Source organism: Xylocopa sonorina, unplaced genomic scaffold (genome assembly GCF_050948175.1).
Source record: "Xylocopa sonorina isolate GNS202 unplaced genomic scaffold, iyXylSono1_principal scaffold0014, whole genome shotgun sequence".
Lineage (NCBI taxonomy): Eukaryota > Metazoa > Arthropoda > Insecta > Hymenoptera > Apidae > Xylocopa > Xylocopa sonorina.
This window is the reverse complement of record NW_027490090.1, coordinates 5,398,696-5,409,433: the sequence shown is the minus strand read 5'-3', so window position 1 is coordinate 5,409,433 and position 10,738 is coordinate 5,398,696. Positions and strand designations below refer to the sequence as shown.

Sequence of the window (10,738 nt, the reverse complement as noted above, 5' to 3'; positions counted from 1 at the left end):
TTGCACCCCTATACCTTCTTCGCCTCAGTGAAGCCCACATACTGCTCTGTTATTGGGGGTCTTCCTCTCTTTTATGATTTCGGACATGGCTGATCGAAAGAGAAGATGGATCGTACTGACCCCACGGACGTGTCCGAGTTATATGTGGCGTCATTAGACTCCTCCTCAGCGCCCTTTCGTTGTGCACTAAGCACTTTGGACGAGACGATTGCTGGTCTTGCACCACCGACCTTATGGACCCTACTAGGTCTCGCCTTCACCTCGTAGTCCACCCCAATCTCCGGTTTTTTAAATAATGAAAAAGCACTGTCCATGTTCATCCCACGAGAGTGGTCGAAAGGGAGGTCACCCCTCGCAGAGCCCCTTACCAGTGGAAGGCTGATACACCCGGGGGGGGCCAGTATTCCCGGGGTTGGTCGCTAAAGACCGCTGCATCCACCGGCAACGCCCAGCCGCGAGGACTGCGCGTGCGTCATCGCCGCGTACCACAGCTTGAGGCTTGGGACTTTCTATAGAGGTTTATCCCCTTGCGGGCCGGTCAATGAAGGCAAGCCCCCCCACTTCGACGAAACATGACCACCGGTTTACGGTATTACGACAGGGCCAACTCTACCCCTGCTAAGTTATGGGATCCCGGGGACGCAACCCCCCGTACCACCAGCCATAGTTCCTGGAAGGGGGACCGCTTCAACCAATTTTACCCCTAAACTCTGGGCCTTACCGGCAAAAGAGGCCCTGCCAGAATTCAAAATTCCCGCCGGCATCGCCCCAGAGCATCACGGAAGCTACTAAGTATCCACGATCCCCGAAAGCCAGAGCCCCGAAAATTCTGGTGTTACCAAGTTCCACCACAAGGAGGTGGGGATGGCACATGTTGTTGCAAACTGCAACAACTTTGGAACCCAGGTCGTGCCACCTATCGATGGGAAATATAACCAGCAAGGAGCACATAAATAGGCTTTAGCCTTTATTGTGTATAGTTAGTACGCTGTTGCTAGTTGATTCTCTTGTTAATTAGTTTATTCATTAAATTAACACATTGTAGTCGAGAGACTGTAATCACAGCCCGCAAATAGCACGTTTTGGCAACGGGGACTATAATCTTAGTTACGTGATATTTGTATGTATAATGTATTTTGTTATTCAAAAAAAGGAAACGTTGAAAACAGGGAACTGTAATTTCATTACGTGGTATTGCAGACGGTAGACTGATATCCCAGTCCTGGAAAGCAACTGTTGAAAATTGAGGAACTGTAATCACAGTTACGGGATAGCCAATAGTGGAGCACTAGTATAGTTCCTTCGCATCATTTCACATACAAAAACACGAAAAATTACATCCCCATGCAATGTCTTAAAAGATAAAGAATCATTGCTCAATGTATAAATGTAATTATATGATAAGGATGATTATACGTCGTCATTTTATAAATTATTTAATTTCAAAGAAACATAGAATACTTAGAATTGAATGTATTATATGCTATTGAAATTTCTAAAACCTCTATGCGAATAGACATGCTTGATACCACCGGCTACTAATTTCAAAATGAAACTAAGAAAAGTGATGCACAGCGTGCGAGATTCAACGATTCCCTACAGAATACATTTAAACTGTTAGATGTAGTAGGAAGCTAAGTAAGCTCGACTTCTTGATAATTGGTACCATTGCAAGAATCAAGACGTAAGGAAAGAAAATTGAAGAATAGGTCGGTTTACTACTATTAACGACCTCCACTAACGACGAGACACGTAGTTATGCTGAAGTCATTTTTGGCTAGTGCGGTGAAGAAGATAGGCCTCAAGTACCGAATTGAAATTCTGCAGATCTCAGATAACAGTACACTACCGACATGCGATTGTTCGTTTTCTGAAAACCATCCCCCATCTCTTCTGTCGTGTTCCATGCGACATGGGATGTTATTCGCTTCAATAGGGATAAATCGTCTTTAAAAGTGCCAAACATTGAATGAAATGCAATTTGTTTTGTCACAGAATCAGTCGCTTTATCGAGGCTAATGGTCCACTTAATATTCTGGATGATTTTGGAAGAGTGGCTGAAGTTAAAAGAATTGACCAAAACAGCTGTACGATAAGTGCGATAAGCCCCTACTCTATAATCGACGGCGATAAGAATATAAGAAAATGCCAAAGGAGGAGGGTACATTCATTGAGCTTGCCTAGTGGTCATTGCAAGTACAAAATCGGCAATAAGAAACATCAGTTGTGTCTTACAACAGAGTGGAAAGGACCTCTTAACAGTCACAAGCCATTTTGCTGAGTACTGTCTCTCTGGTATCAGAGAACATAAGAAAGTAGTTAACGGACCCAAAAACTGGGTAACTGAGTCTCTTTTTTCTGGTGAAAAGCTAATATCGTCGTAGAGGATATGATGGCAACCATAAATTCCACATTGCGCCACATTAATCACTCTTTCTTGACTGCTCCGTTTAACTAATGACATCTAATGATGTCCAAGGCGAAGTTCTTTTCTCCTTATTGCGAACTCGGATAGGAAGTTCAACGAAGTACCTGCAATCATATACTAATTGTCAGTGGAGCTCTTAGCATAGTGACCAAATGGTATCCCTTTGAAAATAATACACGTTTGACAAGTATTATAATACTTCAGTGCTGATGACAAATTGTAATAAAAATGGAAGAAAAAAAAGTCGCATCAAATCTTATTTCTGCTGTGAAAATTAAACGAGCGACTCTTAATTGTGTCCCTGCGTAAACTACTTCTTATTCGTTTTCTTGACGTCCGTACACCTCTAAGGGTGCGGAAGGAGTAGGACGCTTCTTTTCATATTTTTTCTTACATTATCCTTATGCTAAGCTTTACCAACTATCTTATCTTACAGTTACTAACTAAGAACTAGATCTTGTTTTCTCATTCTAATATTATACTATCTTAAAACTACCCTTAGGCTATTTTACTCTATTTTGTCTATGCTAACTTAATCTAGATGTCACCCTGTGTGACTTCCTACTTCGGTTGCCACATCACTCACCTCCGAATAAGCTTCTTGACAGGCTCGCAAATCTTACTATTTTTCTTGTTTTTGTATGTTTTCGGCGTTCCGCTGGTTTTAAACGCTCTGTTGAAACGTTTACTATTTTCCCATTTTGCTTGATTTTGTAAACTTTGTCAGTTGTTCTTTCTATGATCTTATTCTTGGTGGAGTCGATTCGAACAAGTACATGTGTGTAATGTCTTGTGTACGAATGTTCTGTGTTTACTGTGGCATACTATTGGCTGCGGCTTAATGTGTCTAATATGTTCGCGAAATTTGTTTAGGAAATGATATGTGTCTATGAAGTCTTCGGTGTTTGTGAAAAATTTTATTGCAGTTTTTAACGTGCGATGCCATCTTTCAATTATTCCATTTGATTGTGGGAGATAAACAGTGGTTCGTGTTTTTCTGCTCCTACTATTGTTATTAATGATTTGAACAGTTGTGATTTAAACTGTGGTTCTTGGTCTGTTGTCACAGTTGCTGGAGCTCCAAACCTAGCTATCCACCCTGAATACAATGCGCTTGCGACTTTTTCTGTAGAGATGTCTGTGAGCGGCACTGCTTCTGACCACCTGAAGAACCTGTCTATTATTGTGAGGCAGTACCTGTAATTGTTTATTGTGGGTAATGGTCCGATGATGTCCACATGTATGTGCCCGAACCGACCCTGTGGCGATTTATCTTGCCACGCTGACAAGCAAGGCAAGTGCGAGTCCACTCGGTGACATCTCTATTCATAAACGGCCAGACAAAGCTTTTGCTTATCAACTTCCTAGTTACTCTTCCACTAGGATGTGACAGGCCGTGTACTTTATTAAAAATCTGCTTTCTTATTCTTTCTGGCTCATATCGCCTGAATCTACCTTTTGACACGTTTCCATATAGGTATTTATCTGAATTGTCCAAAAATTTCTTTTAGAAGTTCCACCTGTTGGAGTTTTCTGTCAATATTCTTGCCAGTCCTTTATCATTTCGTCGCACTGCCACTAACTCGTCTGTCGAGATAATGACAAGCACTTCGATGGATTCTATTCTCGAAAATGTATCTGCTATTGCGTTGCCTTTGCCTTCTATGTATCTGATTTTTGTTGTGAATTGGCTTATGTAGTCTAACTGTCTCAATTGGCGCGGCCTGACTTTGTCAGCTTTCTGCAGGAATGCATATACCAACGGCTTGTGATCCGTTTCGATAAATAATTCCCTGCCTTCTACAAAATGTCTAAGGAATTTAAGACTCTTATAGATGATGTTCTCTCTTGGATGACAGAGCAGCGCAGCTGTTGCTATTTACCTCTTCGCTTCGTCAAAAGTGTGGTTCGACTCTTTGTCCTAACTCACCAGCCTCTTGTTCTTTTTCTTTGCGCCTTTTGTCAGGTTATTCGATGGAGCAAGCCAAATGAGCCACTTTCGGAAGAAATCTCCTGTAGAAACCTAAGATTCCCAAGAAATGCCGAAGTTCCATTACAGTCTGTGGCTTCGGGTACTGCTGTAGGACGGCTATATTTTCTTGAATTGGGGCTATTCCTTTATCTGTCCCTAGATAACCTAGGTACTTTACTTGTGCTTTTGCAGAAACGCATTTCTCTGTGTTAATCTTAATACCGTCCTCTGATAACTTTTTGAAAACGGTGCGCAGGTGGTTCTGGTGTAACTCCATATCAGGGGATGCTACAATAATATCATCTACGTAATAGTAACAAAAGTCTAATCCGCTCAATATGGAGTCCATGAGCCTCTGGAAAGTTTCAGTCGCATTGCATAGACCGAATGGCATAACCAGGAATTCAAACAACCCAAATGGGATTATTACTGCGGTTTTGGAGATGACGGACTCTGCCATGGGGATTTGATGATATGCTCTGTGCAAATCTAACACAGAGAATATCCGACACCCATATCTGGTTTAGTTATGCCGTTCAGCCTGCGATAAAATCTCCACATGGTCTCCAACCATCCGTTTTCTTGAGTACCATGTGAAGAGGGCAGGCCCATTGGCTCTTTGATGGGCGGCAAATGTATTCCTTTATCATTTTCTCGAATTCTGCCCGAGCCAGCTTCAATTTTTCTGGAGATAAGCGGCGTGCTCTTTTTGCAATGGGAGGGCCTGTGATCTGAATTTGGTGTTCTACTGAATATTGGACATCTTTCCTGACGGTTTGGTTACACTGCTTCTAAATAAGTAGATTTGTTAATAAGTAGATATATTCCTCTTATTGCTTGTCAAACCTACAAGGTTACGTTCGATTTCTTTGTACGTCCGTAGAGCTAGTTGATAAAATAAAAAATGGTATGTTTCGTAAAATGATGTACGAAACTTTCGAATTACGTTAGCAAAGCTCGTCGGCAATCGAAAGCAGGGGGAGTTGCGAATAGTGGCGCTTCCGGGACGATCGAAGAACCTATTGCACAAACGATAAAATCATGTACCACGAGAATATATGTACCAAAGGAAAAAAAATAATTACGTTCAATATTTTCATCTGAAAATTGCGATACACTAGTAAAGTAAACGTAACTTAATTAGTTCAACGTTTTATAAGTAAATGTATCATTTATTACATTTTCTTAGACAATATGCTGCCATCGTATTTAATACTCTCTATTGGCATGAATTTTTATGATTAGTTGAAAAAATATACATGGCTCTCTCAGTAACTATAAATGTTGGCAAATGTCTAACAAAATGTCTGTCAGTACTTGTATGTTGACATCTGATCTCTGATGGCTTTAATTTGTATGGAAACACACAGGTTTCCTATTAGCAAATGTGATCTTACGCTAATGTAGAAAAAATTTCAGAATGGAACGATGACATGCGTGTCACGATAGTGCTGGCGCTGTGCGATTCACACAGCGTGTTATGTTAGTGTCTAGAACGTGCTGGTAACGCGTGCCAGCATTTTAGCTAACAAATACGGTCACAGATGGCTACAGATCTGCTGACACTCCCCGAAAGTGCCACTAAAGTGCCGGTATGGTTTCGCTATCATCTTACCGTGTGTTGTTTGAGTCAAAGTATGCAGAGACAAAGTAAAAAAGTAGCGCGAAAAGCGAAAAAGAATCAAATGAAAAGAAAAATTTGACATTGGGCAAATTAAAAGCAACATTGCAGCAACCGATAAACAAAAGTTACACACAGTGACATCTAGGCTAAGTTAGTATAAGTAAAATAGAATAAAATAGCTTAAAGGTAGTTTTAAGTTAGCATAATATTAGAATAAGAAAAAATCTAGTCCTTAGCTAGTAACTTTGATATAAGATAGTTGATAACACTTAACGTAAGGATGATGTTAGAAAAAATACAAAAAAGAACGTCCTATTCCTTTCGGAACCTTGGAGGTACACGGATGTTGCAGTAACGAATAAAAAAGTAGTTCACGCGAAATATACATGTTGATCATTTTTGAATAAGCTCTCCCAATTCTACCAACCACCACAACATGATTTTCCAAACGCCACCTACTAATGGGAAATAATGTAAAACTTGTAGAAAATAGCAAACACAAATATAAAAATAAAGCTCAAACCACGGTAATAGAACAGCGTTCTTCTCCATACAATAGTACCAAAGTGCAGTATCAAAATTCTTAGGGTAAGAAGGAAATAGCAAAAAGTTCAGTTGACAATAATTAAATTCTAGTTCTGTAAAGCTGGTTAAGTTCTAGGTTAAATGTAGTTCAAGGTGGTGCTAATAAAACCAAAAGGATAAAGGGATTCCCTCTCATTTCCCACGTTCTTCAATTTGGCCTCAAAACGAAAATTAGTGAGAACTTTCTTTTCATAGTAGTTCTCCCCTCTGTATCGTTCCATATTGAAATATCTGTTACAGTAAGTGCTATCTAGTACAAAATTCAAAATTAATATCGTCATTAACGATCACAAATACCAATACAGTAAATTCTTTTTTTGCCTGCTACGTTTATGATTTTTACTTGAAAGCACATGAAGAGGAAAGTAGTTTGTCGCAGTAGTTTCGAGAAGCTGGTTAATGTAAGTTGTTTGCTGTATTATGTTATTGTTGGGGATGCATATGAGGATATGCCGATTGTTTTAAGGTTAGTGAAACAGTTTATGTAGAATATTAGTATTTTGCTTGAAAAGTGATTTACAAAATGGCAATGTGGATTCATACATATGTACATATAATTACTCCCACTAATTTCGGTCATTATACATTTCCCATATTTATTGCTGTATATAAGTAAGAATAATCTAAATACTATGTTACATGTTTTACAAAAAAATAAATTATTTATTGTAATTTGTAATTTAGAACAAATTGTTTTCGAATGATGACATTTACAGGTAGAATATATTTTAACCAAAAAGTTGTCAAATTAATCACACAACTGATATTAAAATATTTTAATCAAGACAAGTTGGTGCAAATACATTAAATTATTCCATGTTTATTATTCCAATCATTCTAAAATATGCATGACTGGCATTAATGGGTTAATATTCAGACATTTTATGAAAAGTAAATATTTTGTAAATAAAGTTTATGAAAAATTGTGATTATGATATTTTATCGTGTATCTATAGTGTTTAGTGTGTATCTATATGTCTTTTTCTTTTAGTTTCTTATGAAGTCTGATTTAAATCTTTTAGTAACAGGGATAGTAGCATAGCAATATTAAAAAAAACCATATAGAAACAAACAATAAATATTTTTATCCAAAATTTTGCATGTGTAATAATGAAAGCATGAAATCTTCTGCACTGACTTCTGATCTTCTGAAATCACTGATGGTCTCTAACACAATTGTAATGCAATTGCAATGCTAAACTTTGCTCAGAACCATTCCATTAGCTCCTTACAGTATAAAGGAATAAAATTATTTTTCTGTGAAAAAACCTTCTAACAGACAAAGAAAAAATTATTTTGAGTAGACTTTACATTCTGAGACTTTACATTATGAGTAGACTCTACATTGCTGCAGGATACATTTAAAAGCCATTTATCAGCTAGGAAGGAAGCTACATGCATTTGTATATATTGCATATGATTTACATTTACTTTTACATACAATTTACAAACTTTAAAACCATCATAGAACAAATTTTGTCCCTATACAATTTTTGTCTTTTTGCTTAGGATCGTTATGTTGATCCAATTAGAATACATTTTGGATTCCTATTTTATTTGCACATTATTCGCACTTATTTTTATATTATTTTTACTAAATTATTGTTAGTTATTTTGAGTCTTTTAATTATACATTTATGATAACACATTGTAATAAATAAACAAACGACTAAAAGTTGCTAAATAAAGATTACAAGATGATGGAAGATATGACAACTTATACGCTATGGCACCGCAAACTAAACATTTTCAACAATTATTTTCTAGAAGGTTCAGATACCTAGTCTTATCTCAAATGTCCTTGATAACTACAAATACACTGACTGCAATAGGCTAAATGGATGCCCATACAATTGCAAAAACTCCTTTGTATTTTACAGTAGGTATTAAATTTGTTGATTACAAACCTTCATTTGTTTGCCTCCATACTACTATAGTTTTTCTTTATAAACCAAAAATCTACTCTTGTTAGCAAAAGTAATATCTATCCATCAATCTTGAGATTTTTTAATGAAGTCGTTGGCAAAGGTCAATCCTTTTCTTCTAGTTATTTAAGTTATATATGGCTTTCTTCTTGCCATTGACTTTGGGTTAGTAAATCTATTACATTCATTTTACTCGTTCTTCTATGCATTGTTTCACACTGGTTTTTTTCTCATTTTTATGATGGATTTCCAAAGCCAATTGTGTGAAGCATTTACTCGCAATTTTTTTTAATTGTCTGCATCATTATAGTATTTCTCTTTCAATTTAAAAATTTTGGGGTGGTTTTGTTTTCTAAATTCAATCTGGTCTTATCGTTCATATGTTTTAACAATATTCATGACTATAACTTTTTTTATTACAAACAATTGTACAACTATATAACTTTTACCTTTTCCTCTATATTAAATTACAAGTTGCCCTTTTTTCAAAATAATTCTTTTTTTTATGTATTAAATTTCAGATCTTAACAATCTGAGATACAATTTTCTATTAAGGTAAATTTATATTTCAGCAGCTTGCATACAAAACAAAACTATTTTACTCTTTTAGTAATTTTTACAATTTGCTACGTAGTAGAATCTACAAAAGTGTTAGAATCTTAGTGCGACATCAAAATGATACAACCTTTTGTTTTTAGTATTGTATCAGAAAATGTTACTGTTAGAAATAAATTTGTTTTGTATTTTCAACCTACAGTAAATACATAGATCATCTTTTTACAAAATATTTAATATAGTATTTAAATTATTCCTACTTATACATAACAGTAAATACAGGGAATGTATAGTATCTAAACATATGCATATATGTTCCGAATGATGTATTAAATGCTTATTTCTTTCAAATGCGCCAATGTGACTAAAGGTTGACTGCCCAAGAGGACACGACGAAAGGCGAACGTGTCCGCTTGTGAAAGTTTCCCCCGTTTTCGTATGGGTCGATTCCCAATTTCACTTGGATCTGGTCTATATCCCCCGCTCAAGACGGACAGGCAACGTCATATATTAAACTCCAAATGCCTATGAAAGATTCTGTCGACTAAGAGTTTATTTTGCGTATTCAGGATGTTCGAGACAGGGTGCAAAGATACGAAGTCATTTTTAGAGCTTTTTTATTTAATGTTTTACCGAGGGATTCTCAAAAGAGGCTGATGTCTTGCCGACCATCTTTTACCTCGCCGGCGCGATAGAGATTTCCCGCGCCAATCAATTGGTTATTCTCGTTTTTACTAAGTGCCAGTCGCTAACATTTTCTACCCTTACCCCACTGCCTTCTCAGAGAAGGATGGTGCTGTCTCTGGTGGAAGCTGACTTTATCATTACCATATTTGGTCATGTAGCGAGATTTCCGCTGGGCCTGATACCTGCACTGGGTGACCAAGGGTAGCTTCGCCACTGGCAGTGGTCCCTTCGGAAATCACCGGTTCATGGCTTCCGCATGTGCTATCAAGGCTGTTGGAGAAAGTTAATTATCGCATACCCGGAAAATGTTAAAAGCTTAAAACGTTTCCGCAAAAATGGCCTGATTGCTACGCATGCCATAAATCGTACTAGTTGTTTTTAACGGAAGGCCTTCTATTGTATCGTACTGCTAGCCGCTATAGTCTGTTGCTTCACTTTCATCAACGATCGTACCACGCATAACTCACCGGTTCTCGTCCGATCACCGAAGTTAAGATGCGTTGGGCGTAGATAGTTAAATACTTAGATGGGTGACCGCTTAGGAACTCCACGTGTTGTTGGCTTACACTATTTTTTTGTTGCCTCTTCTTACCTCTTTGCCCGTCCTGCGTTTCATTTTCTCTACGCTTTCGTCTGATTTCGCGATGGAAGGGCGAAAAGGGGCTAAGCGCGTTCGCATGGACCTTACGCCGGGCCCTGGTACAAACGACCATACTTATTCATCGTACGGGGGTATGGTTGCAGTAACCGGGCTAGACCAAAGGGTAGCAAAGAGGAGTAAAGCCTGCCGTTATCCTATTATTCGTCTAGGAGAGTGGAGCAATCTAGCTTCGTTAACAGTGGCAACAGGATTCGCATACTTTGACACATACAATGTCATGTCACATACATGTAAGTCGTCGTACAATGCTATAACCGTAGCAAATGAACACCGAACGAGATGGCCACGACACGCAAAACCA

General features: G+C 37.9%; 1 pseudogene; it reads left to right on the top strand.

Moving 5' to 3' along the window:
- The first annotated feature begins 10,215 nt into the window (after window positions 1-10,215).
- Window positions 10,216-10,339, top strand: LOC143432019 (5S ribosomal RNA; annotated as a pseudogene).
- The last annotated feature ends 399 nt before the right edge of the window (window positions 10,340-10,738 follow it).